Here is a 15,448-nt window from a genome sequence, read left to right as displayed (position 1 = left end):
AAAAAAAAAGAATGCCAATTTGTAAGCAAAAATTACTTGCAAAACATAAACATGCTCTGCTGAATAAAATGGAAATGTAAAGACTATCTGACACAAAAAGCTACTGCTGGAGAGATGAATTTTTATCTCAAGGAGTTTAAAATTTAGAAACCTAGGTACGTATATAGTCCTCTACAAAGCAAAACAGATTAACTTTATTATGCATTAGCATGATTGGAAGCCAAAGGTAATAAGAATATTGTCAGTTTAGGAAATAGTTTTTGTTCTGGTAACTTTTGAGATGAGATTTAAACTACCACCAAGTTACTTTTAGGGTGTATGTAACGAGATTATTGTAGTTTGAAACTATCACATATAAGGCTTAAAACACTAAATAATATCAAGTTAGGAAAATTTAAGGAATGCAACTAGATGATTAGGATGATTAATTGGCAATGTTCAAGATGCTTCCTCTTCTACGGGCAGAAAATGGGTGCACTTTTTTCAAGGGAGATCTTGTTCAGTCAAAACTGGAGGTTTGAATTCATAACAACATGTATTAATAACAGCGGAAGAAGTTGGGACACAAGGTAAGGGTAGCTACAAATGATAATGGTACTGAATTCAGTCTGGGATTAAACACTGCCAATTAATAGGCAAGTAGTGCTAAGAAGCTGTGCTGCAATTCAGAAGGCATGTATTTCAAACCAAGCAGCTGCTTTGTGGGAGAAATATGGACAATCTCCTCCCATGCAATTTATGGACTATGAAAACACGCTGGAGGGTCAGCTGTGGGTTGGTTGCAGCTGGGGAGTACTCTACAAGAGACAGATAAATGAGAAATAACCTGAATATGCATAAATCTGTTAATCTGAGCCTTGATAATCGAAAGAATTAAAGGGGCACACAAAACATTGTTAAAAAAAAAGATATATTTGGGGGAGAAAATGATGTGAACATAGTTGTTGTTATTAGGCAGAGTCAATTACCCGTAGTGGTCCTATGAACAACAGATTTGAACTCTTTCTGATACTGTCCCAACCTCACACATCCTGACACACTTGAGTCCATTGCATTAGTCAGTGTGTCAATACACCTGGTTGGATGAAGGTCTTCCTCTTTTTCGCTAAACCCTTACCTTTCCAAGTATTAATTATTTTTCTGTCATTTTTATTCACTGTACAGCTCTCAGATACATAGCAAGTGATTGGAAAGGCCATGGCCTGAATCAGATGTACCTTAATTTTCAAACTAAAATCATTGTTCCTCATTTGAAGAGCTCTCTAACTTCAGACTTTCCCAGTGCACTATCTCCTGATTTTCTGACTACTGGTATCAAGGGTATTGATTGTGGATCCAAATAAGATGAAATAGTTTCCACACTCTATTAGGTCACCCTTCTTTGGAATAGGAACAAATATAGATTTCTTCTAGTTAGTCGACCAAGTGGTTGTTCTCCAGATTTCTTGGCACAACTTGATGAGCATGTCCAGGGCAGCATCCGTTAGCTGAAATGTGTCAGTTGGTATCCTGGGAACTTACTTTTTGCTATTTCTTTCAAAGCAGCTTGTACTTCTTCCATCATCACCGTAGACTCATGCTCATCATTAAATTCTGTGTCTGCCATTCCTTTTGACACAGTGACTCAATATATTCTTTTCATCTTCTTTTAATACTTCCTGGATCATTTAATATTCTGACTAAAGCATCCTTGATCATAGCAACTCGAGATTTGAATTTGTTCTTTAGTTCCGTGAGCTGTAGAAATTGTGAACGAGTTCTGCCTTTTTGATTTTTTTACTCCAGCTCTTTGCACATTTCATTAAAATATTTTGCTTTGTCATCCCGTGCTGCCTTTTGGAAACTTCAATTCAGCTCTTTAGTATCGTCCGTTCTTCCTTGTGCTTTGGCTTCTCTGTGCTCCAGTGCAATCCAGAATCCAGAGATTTTTCTGACATCCTTTTTAGTCTTTTCTTTTTTTCTTTCCTCTTTTGTCTTTGTAATGACCATTTGCACTCTTTCTGGATGATACATTTGACATCCTCACACAACTCATTAGGTCTTTGCTCATTAGTGTTCAAGGCCTCAAACCTGTTCTTGAGATGGTTCTGAAATTCAGGTGGCATGAACTCAAAAGGTTTAGAGTGGGCCGTGGTACTAAGGATATTGTAGCTGATTTTAGATGGATCTTAGCTGAAATCAGGGAATACCAGAAGAATGTCTGTGTTTCATTGATTATGCAAAGGCATTCGACTGTGTGGATCATAACAAGCTGTGGCTGACTGAGAAGAATGGGAATTTTAGAATACTTGACTGTGCTAATGAGAAACCTATACTTGGACCAAGAGGCAGTCGTCAGAACAGAGCAACAAAACACTGCATGGTTCAAAATTGGGAAGGGTGTAAGCCATGGATGTGCCCTATTTCCACACCTTTTCAACCGGTATGCAGAATAGATTATTCAAGAGGCTGGCCTCTATGAGGAGAAGTGTGGCATCAAGATTGGTGGAAGATCTATCAACAATCTGCGTTATGCATATGACACAACCCTGTTTGCTGAAACTGAGGAGGACCTGAAGCATTTGCTGCAGAGGGTCAAGGACTGCAGCCTCCAATATGGATTGAGGCTCAATGTGAAGACAACAATTTTAACACTGGACCAACTGGCAGCATCAGGATGGATGGTGAAGAGATTGAGATTGTTAACAACTTTAGTCGGCTTGGCTCCACGGTCAACACTCTTAGCACCAGTAACCAGGAAATTAAAAGATGTATTGTGATGGGAAAGTCTGCTGTTAGGGACCTCTCCAAAGTACTGAAGAGCAGTGGTGTCTCTCTGGAGACTAAGGCACATCTGATACAGGCCATGGTCTTTGTAATCACTTGTTATGTATCAGAGTTGGACAATGACTAGGAAGGATAGAAACAGAATTGATGCCTTTGAGCTGTGGTGCTGGAGAAGAGTATTGAATATATCATGAGCTGCCAAGAAAACAAACAGATTCATCCTAGAGAGGGTTAAACCAGGCTGCTCCTTGGAGGCAAGGATTCTGAGGCTTCGTCTGACATACTTTGGACATGTTGTAAGGAGGGACAGGTCCTTGGAGAGGGACATCACGCTTGGGAGGTTGGAGGGATGGCGCAAGAGGGGAAGTCCCTCTATGAGGTAGATTGATTCAGTGACTGGGGTAATCGAGTTGGGTGTGTGAGAGGCAGTGCAATTGGCACAGGATAGAGCAGGGTTTAGGGCTGTTGTACCTAGGGTTGTTATTAGTTGAAAGTGACTAGATGGCACATACCAACAACAGCAATAAGATGAAATAATTGATAACTTCATTCTTTTCTCCATCTATCAAGATGTTGCCTATAGGTCTAGTGGTAAGACTTTTTACTGATTTGTTGTTCTGGTTATTTTTAATACTAGTTTGTTTACAAAACTCGAATACATTGATTTTGAGAAGAGATTCTTCCAAATTCCCTCAATGACCCCCCACATCAAATTGTATAACTCCATGATTAATCCGCTCTCTTGCTGCACATCCTCATCTTTCTGCCTCCACCTCCCCCACCCTCAACACTTTGGATCCTTATACTCATTCAACAATAATGGTTTTATACAATATTTTTCTTGTGGGCCTGAGTTAGTTCACTCAGTATAACTTTCTGTAGTCTCTCCCAAGTTAGGTAGTAATTTACAAAATCATTGCCCATAGGAGTCCATTGTATGAATGTACCATAATTTCTCAATCCATTTGTTTGTGGTTGGACATTTGGGCTGTTTCCATGTTCTTGCAATGGTGAGTACTGCTGCTATGAACATTGGTGTGCAAATCTCCATTTGTACCTCACTTCTAATTTGCTCAGTGTACATTTCAAGTAGTGGAATAGCTGGGGGATATGGAATTTCTATGTTCAGCTTTTTGAGGAAGAGCCAAACTGCTTTCCAGAATGGTTGGTTGTACCATTTTGTAATCCCACCAAAAAGGTATGAGTTCCTTTCTCACCACATCAAGATTTATTACTTGCTGCCCTGTTAAACTTTTCCACTGTTACTTGATTAAGATGGTACCTCATTGTAGTTCTGATTTGCATCTCTCTTATTGCCAGTGGTTTGGAACATTTCTTCATGTGTTTGTTTTCTGTTTGAATATATTCCTCTATGAAAATGATTTCCATGTCTTTTGTCCATTTGGTAATTGGGTTTGGATTATCACTTTTTCCTTTCTTTTTTTTTTATTTATTTTTTGTGTGGAGGCCCAAGAATACTCTGTACACTTTTGTTATGAAACTCCTGTCTGAAATGGTATTACTATATTTTTGTTCCCAGTTGGTAGATTTTCTTTTCACCCTGTTGGAAAAGTTTTTGATGCACACCTGGATTTAATCTTTAGAAGGTCCCACTCATCAATTTTATCCTCTTCAGATTGTGCATTTCTGGCTGTATTTGGCAGTTTCCCAGTTTGTCTCTTATGAACTTTATGGTTCGGGCTTTACTCCTTGTCTCTGACCCACCTTGGGTTGATGTTTGTGTATGGTGTGAGATGTGGATCCTGTTGCAGCTTTCTGCAAATGGAAGTTCAGTTTTACCTGTACCATTTGTTGAAGAGGTTGTCATTTCTCCATTTTGAAGACTGTATTCTTTGATCTACTGCAAGTATTCTTATGTCACTTCTTCATAGAGTCTAGCTTTTAAAATAATTTGCTCAGCCTACAGATTGAATAAATGTAAAGAAAAGATTACACCCTGACACATTCGTTTATTACTTTTAAGCCATGTACTGTTCCCCTGTTATGTTTGCACAACAGCCTCTTGGTCTAGGAATAAGTTTTACATGATCACAATTAAGTATTCTGGGATTTCCATTCTTTTCGGTGTCAGCAGACATAGTGAGTATTCAAATTGTTATAGGATGTTACATTTTTAAAAGTAGTAGCTTCCATTTATTTTTTTAATCTTCCACAATACCTTAAAAAACAACATTTTTCTTAGAATTTCAAAGAGAGTATGTAATACCTTACAAGTATTGCATACTTTCAATATAGTCACTTTATTGTAGAAATGAGATTTGAATCTACCAATCTCTAAAGTTATGATTGATCACATATCTTGATGTTTAGTTTACTTATTTAAGGATAGCACACTTATAAAGTGTTGAACAGCTATCATTTGGAGCAGGTCAATGATTAAAATCTTAATGCTTTTAAAATTAGAAATAGCTTTTAATTATATTTTTAACACTAATTATGATGAAAATGAAAGTATTTTATTACAACAGCAATTGAATCATGTCAACAAAGAGACATTTACAATTTGATCTCTTAACAAACTTAAGGACTAGATTTTGTCTTGGCTTAGTGGTAAGTATACAGTCCTTTATGGCCCCTTAGGCTATTCTATAAACACTACTATTCACAATGGGATATTTTAATTGATAATATCATTATTAATGATTTCACAACAAAATTTGTGTTAGACTCTGTCCAATTATTCAGCCTCTGACCTTCTTGCCCTTGTCCATTGTATTTTAAAAATTGAACATATATTTATAGAGTGTTTTCCAGATTCAAGTACTGTATGGAAAAGAGAAATATAGCAGTGAATGGAACAATAAAAATCCTGCCTTCACTGTAGTTGAGAGTTTTCGCCATCCACTACATATTTCAGCTGCACTCCAGAGAGCCAAGTTACTGATTTAAGGAGTTCTGACTTAGGTCCATTTTCTAACATTCAGCATTAACTCATGCTTTCTTCTTTTCTGAGTCTAAACTTAACGATTTTACCAGCTGAGCTTTTGCCTTATTTGTGATATAAAATCACCAGTAACTTCTGTTTCTAAATTATATTGGGGGCAATAATCTATTATTCCAGTTATTTGAGCACTAGAGCTCTCTCTCTTTCTCTCTCTCTCTTTATTTTCATGTTGATGAGAAAGAATCTTTTAACCACAAAGGAGTAAAACTAAGAATAAGCTACTTATTGATAGAAAATTTCAATATTGCCTACAGGCCTACATGCCTTGGTAGATCTGCAGGTATTGCCAAGCATAAACTTTTCTTACCAACAAGTTTATCCATGCATGACAATCCCTTGTCAATATATGTATTACTTTATGTTGCAGACATGTTGTAAACATATTACTTCATGGGGTAAAAAACTTATTGATAGCTTACTAGACTTTATGTCTCCTTACACATGCTCGTGGTCTTTCTTAATAATTCTGGGGAATTAACATTTTCATTCAACTACCTTTGGTGAAAGTTACTTTGGTTATTGCTCTTTCTAAACTTTTAACAGTTCCGAATTCACTGTAAAAGACATCTACCAACACTGTTTTCATCATTATCATTTAACTGCCATCAGGTTGGGACAAATTCAAAGCTGACACTTGAGCAGCTTTACAAGGCTTAAATCATCTGGTCTTCGATCATATGTGTTAAATGCCTCAAACCAATTCTTAAGATGATCTTGAAATTTAGATGGAATAGACTCAAGATCATACCTTGGCTCTTATGGATGCATTTTAACTTTCTTTAGCTTTGATTTGAACTTGTACATGAGTAATTGATGATTTGACACAGTCCATCCTGGCCTAGTTGTGATTGCCGATATTGATCTCTGCACTTATTCCTTCCACGATGTAGTCAATCAGATTTCTATTCATCCTATCAAGTGAGATCCATGTGTAAAGTCACCATTTATGTCTTTTTAAAAAGGTATTTGTAATGAATGACTCACTGAAAAGACAAAATGTGATCATTCTATTTCTAGCCTCGTTTCTATCACCAAGCCAATATTTTCCCACTAAAATTCCTTCTTTGTGATTTCTAACATTTGTATTCCAGACACCAGTTATGATCAATTCATCTTGATTACATGTTCATTCAATTTTGGGCTACAAGATAATGTAAAATTTTAATTTTATTCCCTTTTGGCTCTAAATGTAGGAGTGTATAATTGAATGGAAATCATATTAACAGTTCTTCCTTGTATAGATAAGGATAATATCCTATCACTCGCAACATTGTATTTCAGGATAGAACTTGAACTTGAATGCAAAATCAGTCTTCTGTTTTTCATTTCTAGCATATCCTACCAAAAGATTCTCTGATTCAAAGTGGCTATGTCTAGTTCACCGCATATCACTAATGCTTAGTTTGTCAATGTTCATGCATTACATTTTATTTTTCAAAATTTCTAGTTTTCCAACATTCAAGGTATACACATTCCATGTTCCAGTTATTCAACATTTACTATTATTTTTCCTCATATCGACTGGCTTTCAGTCTGGGCTCTACCACTACTGCTACAACGATCTGTGTTCATGAAGTTTCTAAAGGACTGTTATTTGAGAAGTAGATGACAAATCCTCCTTCAGATCTCTCTTAACCTCTAAGCTCTATTAAAACCTGTCCACCATGGGTAACCCTTCTGGCACTTGACACATCAGTGCCACAGCTTTAAACATCACAGCAACCCATAACTTATGTCAGTCCAACAAACTGACAAACAAGTGGTCTACCAATTAGGACAATGTTCTCCCTAAACACAACAAACTGACAACTTAGTTTGTAACTCAAATAGCAAACTATTTTTCACACCACACCTAAGAGCCCAACCAAATTTTAATCACAAAGGACATCCCATCAGGTCGTAATTAGTTAAAATAAGAGGCCTCCAGGCTATAACTTCTTATAATTGAATCAAAATGACCAAAACAGGTTATACTTGATTCTTAATTAAATCTAAATGACTAAACAGCTTACACTTGATTTTTTTAAGATATAAAAAAAAGACCCACCTTCCAGAATCCAACTGCTTAAAACAAGAAACTTCAAATTAGAGACTTTCAGTCAGAACCCAATCAATTTTTATTCACAAAGCCTACCCACCAGAGAGAAAGGAAATAAAAAGGAAATGGCGCAGGAGAGGAAGGCCCTCTATGAGGTGGATTGATTCAGTGACTGGGATAATTGGGATGGGAGTGTCAGAGACAGTGCGATTGGCACAGGACAGAGCGGAGTTTAGGGTTGTTGTACATAGGGTCACTATGAGTTGCAGGAGACTCGAGGGCACATAACAACAACAACAACAATGTCCGAATAGATTCTAAAAATGCACTAGAGAATCAAGAACCCAAAACAAAGAAAATACATGGTAAAGAAAAGGATTTGAATAGAAGTTCTCAAAGGAGAGCTTGAGAGGACAATGCAAAGTATTTTAATAAATGTGCAGAGTCCTAGGATTGGGGAATAGAAAGGTAAGAACTCACTTTATATTTATATTATTTTTTATTGTTTTATTTTTAATATTTTGTACTGTGATTTTGACAGAAGTTTTAAAAAATTGGATTTCCATTCATTCAATAAAATTGACAAACCGCTAGAGAAACTAACAAAGAAAAAGAAAGAAAATACAATAATCTGAGTAAGAATTGAAAGGGGCAATGTCACAACAAAACAAACTAAAATTAAAATTTAAAAAGTTAACAGTGCAATATTATTAAAAACTATACTCAAACATATATGAAAACCTAGAGGAAATGTACAAATATTTAAAACTCACAATCTACCTAAACTGACACAGCTCAAAATAGAACAACTGAAAAGACCCATTAAAAAAAGAAATTGAACAGATAATCTAACACCTTTAAACAAAAATAAAACATTCCAAAACAAGTGAAATTTATAAAACATTCAGAAAAGAACTATGACCAATTATACATAAAGTATTCCAGAAGATAGAAAAAGAATTCTCCCAGACTCATTCTATGAAGCAAACATATCCTTGATACCAAACACAGGTAAAGACACCACCAAAACAGAAAACTATAGGCCGATTTTTCTCATGATTATAGATGAAAATCCTGGCCAATAGAATCCAATATTTGTTGTTGTTATGTGCCATCAAGTCATGTGCGATTCATAGCAACCCTATGTACAATAGCCCTAAACCCTACTCTATCCTGTATCAATCGGATTGCCTCTGACACACCCATCCCCACTACCCCAGTCACTGAATCAATCCACCTCGTAGCGGGTCTTCCCGTCCTGTGCTGTACCTTCACCCTCCCAAGCATGATGTCCCTCTCCAAGGACCTGTCCCTCCTTACAACATGTCCAAAGTATGTCAGATGAAGCCCCAGAATCCTTGCCTCCAAGGAGTAGCCTGGTTCAACCCTCTCAAGGATGAATCTGTTTGTTGTCTTGGCAGTCCATGGTACATTCAATACTCTTCTCCAGCACCAGAGCTCAAAGGCATCAATTCTCCTATCCTCCCTAATCATTGTCCAACTCTCTGATACATAACAAGTGATTGCAAAGACTATGGCCTGTATCAGGCACACCTTAGTCTCCAGAGAGACATCGTTGCTCTTGAGTACTGTAGAGAGATCCCTAACAGCAGGCTTTCCAATGGCAATATGTTTTTTTACTTCCTGGCTGCTGGTGTCAAGAGTGCTGACCGTGGAGCCTAGCAAACTGAAGATGTGAACAATCTCAATCTCTACACCATCCTGATGCTACGCAATTGGTCCTGTGGTGAGAATCTTTTTCTTTTTGACATTGAGCCTCAGTCCATACTGAAGGCTGCAGTCCTTGACCCTCTGCAGCAAATGCATGAGGTCCTTATTTTTTTTAAATAATTCAGACAAGTTTGGTTTTTTTTTCAGACAAGACAAAAAAAACTTGTCTGAATTATTTTTAAAAAAGTCTTGTTTGCATACTGCCTATATTTCTTTACAGTAATACCTAGAAAATTCTCTGAAGCTCTACCTAAATCCTTTCATTTTTCTTGCTGTACATTAGAATGATATACCAGTCATTGGCTCAATTTGTTATTACCTGTTGATTCCACTGGGACTCATGGTGAACACCGTAAACATAAGTAAACATTGCTAGTTTCCTGATGATGATTACTGTCTTTGGCAAGCTTAAGTCCATTATTGGGGTTAATATATATTTTAAGGTAGTCCCAAACTTGGAAGACCAAGAGATTTCAGTATAGCTTCCAGACTGATATAAAAATGGATGAAAGATCTGGGATCCTAATTCTGAAAATTAGCCAATGAAAAAATGACAGAGAACCTTCAAAGTTATCTTTCAAAACACAGTATTTTCTCATCTAGTGTAAGGCTCCTTGTAAGGTTCAAGAATTAGGATCCCAGATCTTTCATCCATTTTTATATCAGTCTGGAAGCTATATTGAAAACTCTTCACAACAAGTGACCCGCTTGTATTTGAAATACAGTGTTTCAACTACTAGCATCTTAGGCGTGAAAGAAATCACGATAAGACAAAATGACATAGAAGTGGTGAAACATTGTTTTTTGTTGTTGTTATGCACCATTCAATATGATCCAAAGCAATCTTACAAACAATGGCTCTGAACCTTGCCCTATCCTAGACCAGTAATTTGTGGTTTAAATTTGTCTGCAGTTGATGTAATTAGTTCCTCTATTGTTAGGCAGTTTTCAGGCCAAAGTTACTTGAGAGCCTCTAGACATGTTCCATGATCCCCTTTGGCCAATATACTTTTTTTTACTCATTTTTCCCCCAATATGCTTTTGATTTTACATTTGGTTAAATATTATCCTAAATGGCCCCAACCCCTTATTTTCCAAATGTCATATGAAGTAATAATAAAAAGCTATATTCATCTATGCCTTTTTGTTTCCTCACTGACTTGATTTATTCTTTTCATTTGTCCTCTGATAGAACTTAATCTGGTAAGAAGCTGTACTACAATCCAGATGGCAAGTGGTCCAAATCTACCAGTTGTTCTTCAGGAGAACAATCTCCTCCATTGTGATTTATTACCTCTATGAGTTTGTTCTGACTCAAAGGCACAAACAAGAGGCTCTAATAATTTTCTTTTTCCTTTTGGTTATTTGTGCTTATGTTTTGTTTCTTCAGTAGGCACATATCTGAGAGCCATAAACATTTCACATTTATCAATCAATTTCCCACAGTGATCATAAGAACTCTTGCATAGAGTAGGAGCTCACCAATAACATTTTAAAAAACATTTCCTCAGAAGGAAGGAGCATGGTGATGTGAACACAGGAATCGTGGCAAGTTTTGGAGTTGACTGTTTTCCAGGAATATGTTTGATGTGCAGGTTTGCTCTGTCCCCGGAGAGAGGCTAGCGAGCCTGGGCCTAGGGTTTGAATCAGGAGGCGGCCTTAAGCCCAAAGGGCCCAAGGGCCCCAGGTTCAAATTGTCTTCCTATCAAACTTTCTTCTAGGTGGTATAGCACTGGTCTGTGCATTGCTGTACAGAGGTAACTCGTGGTTGCTTTGATGCTGAAGCCTGTGACAGTGATGTGCCAATCGTGGTAATGGGTACCCACGGTGGACAGTGTTGTCTGGAGCTTCCCGACTAAATCAAGCCTGGAAGCAGGAGCGGCATCCACTTCCAAAATGGCTTGCCTCCAGAAACTCTATGTACGAACAGTGCTCAGGCTGTTTGTTCATAGGGTCGCTATGAGTTGTCTAAAATTCGACGGCATCAAACAACAACAACAACAACAACAGATCAAACTAAGTAAGACTAAGAAACTAAGGTGGTTTATGACACTATAAACATTATTGAAAAAGCAAGTAAAAAATCCTTTTATTTTTCTAATCTCTCGTCGTAAGAAGCTCTGAAACAATCTTGGAGGCAAATAGTTAGAATTTACCAGCTGTTCCACAGGAGAAGGAAGGCAATCTTCTGTTTGATTAACTGCCTCGCAAAACACACTGGACTGTCTGCGATGGTCAGTTCTGACTCAATGGTACACACAGCAATGAATTTATGTCGCCTGAGTATCAAAAAGAATATGTTGGAAAAGAAAGTATATGACTTCTGTTGTTAAGTTACAAAGATTATTGAAGTATCTATCTTGTTCTTTTGATCTTTCTCTGGGAAAAAGATAGATTCACTATAAAAGGACATTTGAGCAATACTACTGAGAGTTCTGTAGTATTGTACTATCGAAGGATTTGTAGTATTTCCCAAAGCTCCCCTTTGTATGCCACCTGTCTTCTTATAAGATATTTTATGATTTAAAATCAGAACAAGTGTACATCAGGGCTTTATCTTTACTCTGTACCTATTTTATCTGTAGACAGAACAAGTAATCTGAGAAGTTGAACTACATGAAGAAGAATGTAGTGTGGAGATTAGACAAAAACTCATCAGCAATCTGAATTATGCAAATAACACAACTTTGCTTGCAGAAATTAAAGAAGACTTAAAGCATTTGCTGTAGACGATTAAAGACCATCGCCTTCAATATGATTTTGGACTGCTGAAAGAACAAATAAGTCGGTCTGTGTTTTAGAGGTGAGAATGGTGGAACTTGTTCTTATATACTTTGGACACAGTTTCAAGAGAGACCAGCCGTTGGAAAAGGACATCATGCTGTGAAATATGAAGGGTTAATAAAAGAGAAGAAGATGACCCTTGACAAGATGAATTTACCTAAAGACTGTAACAATGGACTTGAGTACATACATCTAGAACATAGATAAGACAATTGTTTACTATGTTGTTTATAGGGTCCTTTAAGTTATAGTTGACCTGGTGGCACCTAACAACAATAGAGAGGGATCCACTTAAAGAAAAAGTAAAATCTCTCATTAATAAGCACTAGCTGTATGAAAATATAATTGTTCTATTAGAATTAATTGTACTGAAGTTGAGAGAAATTTTTGCTTATGCAACATGATTTTTTCATAGGTGAGAAACTAACATCACATATAAAATTTTATGATAACAATTAATCTGAAAAATATCAGATTATAATATCAGTCCATTTCTTAAATCATATTGAAACTACAAACTATAGACATAAGATTTATGAAAAATTTCTGAGTGAAACAATTCATTTTTAAAAATTTATAGCATATTCTATACTTTACTTGAAAAAAGTTTACTAAAAAGGTGTTATATAAGAAAAAAATTTAAGTGTGTATTTGTTTTACATATATACACACACACACATCCCAAATAGATTCCTTTATATCAATCTTAGTCTCAGAGTCTTTATCTCAAGGACTTTAAGCATACAGAATTAGAACATTCTTTTGACTCTTCCTATCCTTAACGTATCACCAATAAACTACCTAAGAATTGCAGATAAATCTATTTCTGTATGGTTACTGAAGGATATTGGTGCTGACTTAGGTATTAAAACAACTCAGATATGTTTGTAGTTTGGGGTTTTGTTGTTTTTTGCTTTTTTTTAGAGAGCTCTGCTTTATAATTTTGTAATAAAGTTTTAATATAGATGCCTGTTGAGCTGGTGTGAGGATGCCAAAGATCTGATAGTGAGGATAAAGTAATCAATAAACTATAGCTTATCCTAGGCCATATTGGAAGTGGGGAGTAAATGTAATACTTCCAAAGCATTTACTACAACAAAGGATTAACCAGCAATGAAAAATAATTTACAAAAAATGTATTTCTCTTGAAGGAGCTTGATAAGCAAGAACAAAAACATAGAAATACACAAATAAGTGCAGAGAGAGAAGATTGAATGTATTTTGAATTTACTGAGCTAAAATTAAAGATCAATGAAATGGATAAACATCTTGTACAGACACCTGGGTGACCTAAAGTTTAGGAAAAATGACCTAGTCTATTAGGTATGTGTTGGGGATTAAGACACTTAAAGGAGAAATATGTGGAATGAGGAAATAATCTAGTAGGGAATAATTACAAGCATTTGTATTTAAGAAAGAAATCACAGAAGACCTAAAAATAATAGAGCCTATAATAGAGGCTAAGACAAAATGGTAACATATAAAGGGGAAAAAAGGTGATATACATTGTTAAAGGCAAGAAGAAAGTACTTTAGGAAGAGTGTTAGGCATTGTGAACATTGATGGAAAAATATGTATGATAACAGATGAACACTCGAATTAATTCAACAAATTTTTCTTGAATGATAGATAAATCTGATTCTAAATAGTTGTTGTGTACCATAGAATTGGAACCAACCCATATCTGACCATAGCATAGTTTTTAGAGGTAGTTGGTCACATTGCCCATCCTTCTCCTGCAGAGCAGCTGGTGACCTCAAAACATATGCCTTAGGTATTGCAGTACAACTTCTTGCCACTATGCTACCAGAGCTCCACAAATGGTTGAGAGGGGAAAAAAGGGGGGGAGGTAAAATTTAATGAGCATTTACTCTGAACTAAGAATTTGCATGACTTTCCTTAATTTAATACTATTAGCAAATTTCTGATGTCAGATATATTGTAACTGAAAGTGTAAAACATAAAAAATGGATTTATTTCTGTTTTATTGACTGTGTAAAGGCATTTGATTGTGTGGATGTTAATAAATTATAGATAACTTCAGATAATTGGAAATTCCAAAACATTTTATTGTGCTCAAAAGGAATCTGTACATAAAACAAAAAGCAGATATTCAAACAAAACAAGTGGATAGCATGTGGCTTAAAATTAGGAAAGATGTATATCAGGGTTTTAGCCTTTCATCATGTCTATTAAATCTTCACATTGAGCAGATAATCCAAGAAGTTGGACTAAATTAAGAAGTTGCACAAATGCAAGATTGAAGGAAGAGTCATCAACAATCTATGTTATTCAGATAAAGCAATTTTACCTGCTCAAAGTAAAGGGTACTGAAGTGCTTACGGAAGTAGTTAAAAGAAAACATGGCTTTCATTATGAGTTTCACCTCAACAATAAGAAAACTAGTCTTTACAATTGAACCACTAGGCAACATTGTGATAAAGAGAGAAAAGGCTGAAGTCATTAATGATTTATTTTCATTGAATCTCCAAAGGACACTTAAGGAAGCAGAAGTAAAGAAATTAAAAAATATACCTGTTACATTCGGAAAATCTGTCAACAACATCTTTAATGTGATAAAATTAAAAGATGTTAATTTAAAGACTAAGCAGTGCCTTATCAAAGTCAATTATTTTCAATTGCTTCATGTACATGTGCAATTTAGACAATGAATGAAAAAGATCAAGGAATAATTGACGCCTTTTAACTGTATTGTTGGCGTTGGTTATCAAATATACCGTGGACTACCAAAAGAAGAGTACAGTTAAATTATACTGAGAAGTTCACACAATTAAGGTTGCATAGTAGAATGTACTTGGGGTGGCAGGAGGGGTGCGGGGGGATTGTGTACCAGGGAGGGAGTGTTTCTTTTACTTTTGAAAGAGAGGGGGGGGGAGAGGCGGGGGGAGGGCTGGGCGGGGAGAGAAGTGCAGCAATGAATGAATGGCAATCCAAAATCTCTGTAAATGCTCATAAAAATTATTTAAAAAAATTATACTGAGAAGTTCACAAAAATGTGTCATTTTTATCTGCCTGTGATACCTGTGTTGAAAGAAATGCAGTCAGAATCCTCCTTAAAGGATGCTAAGATTTTGTCTGCTACACTTTGAGCATGTTGTCAGGAGTGACTAGATCTAGAAAATTGACATCACGTTCATACAAGT

The sequence above is a fragment of the Elephantulus edwardii genome, unplaced genomic scaffold, assembly GCF_000299155.1.
Source record: "Elephantulus edwardii isolate Elephantulus edwardi_28Jun2011 unplaced genomic scaffold, EleEdw1.0 scaffold00205, whole genome shotgun sequence".
Taxonomy (NCBI): Eukaryota; Metazoa; Chordata; class Mammalia; order Macroscelidea; family Macroscelididae; genus Elephantulus; species Elephantulus edwardii.
The sequence above is the reverse complement of the archived record's forward strand: the minus strand, read 5'-3'. Positions refer to the sequence as shown.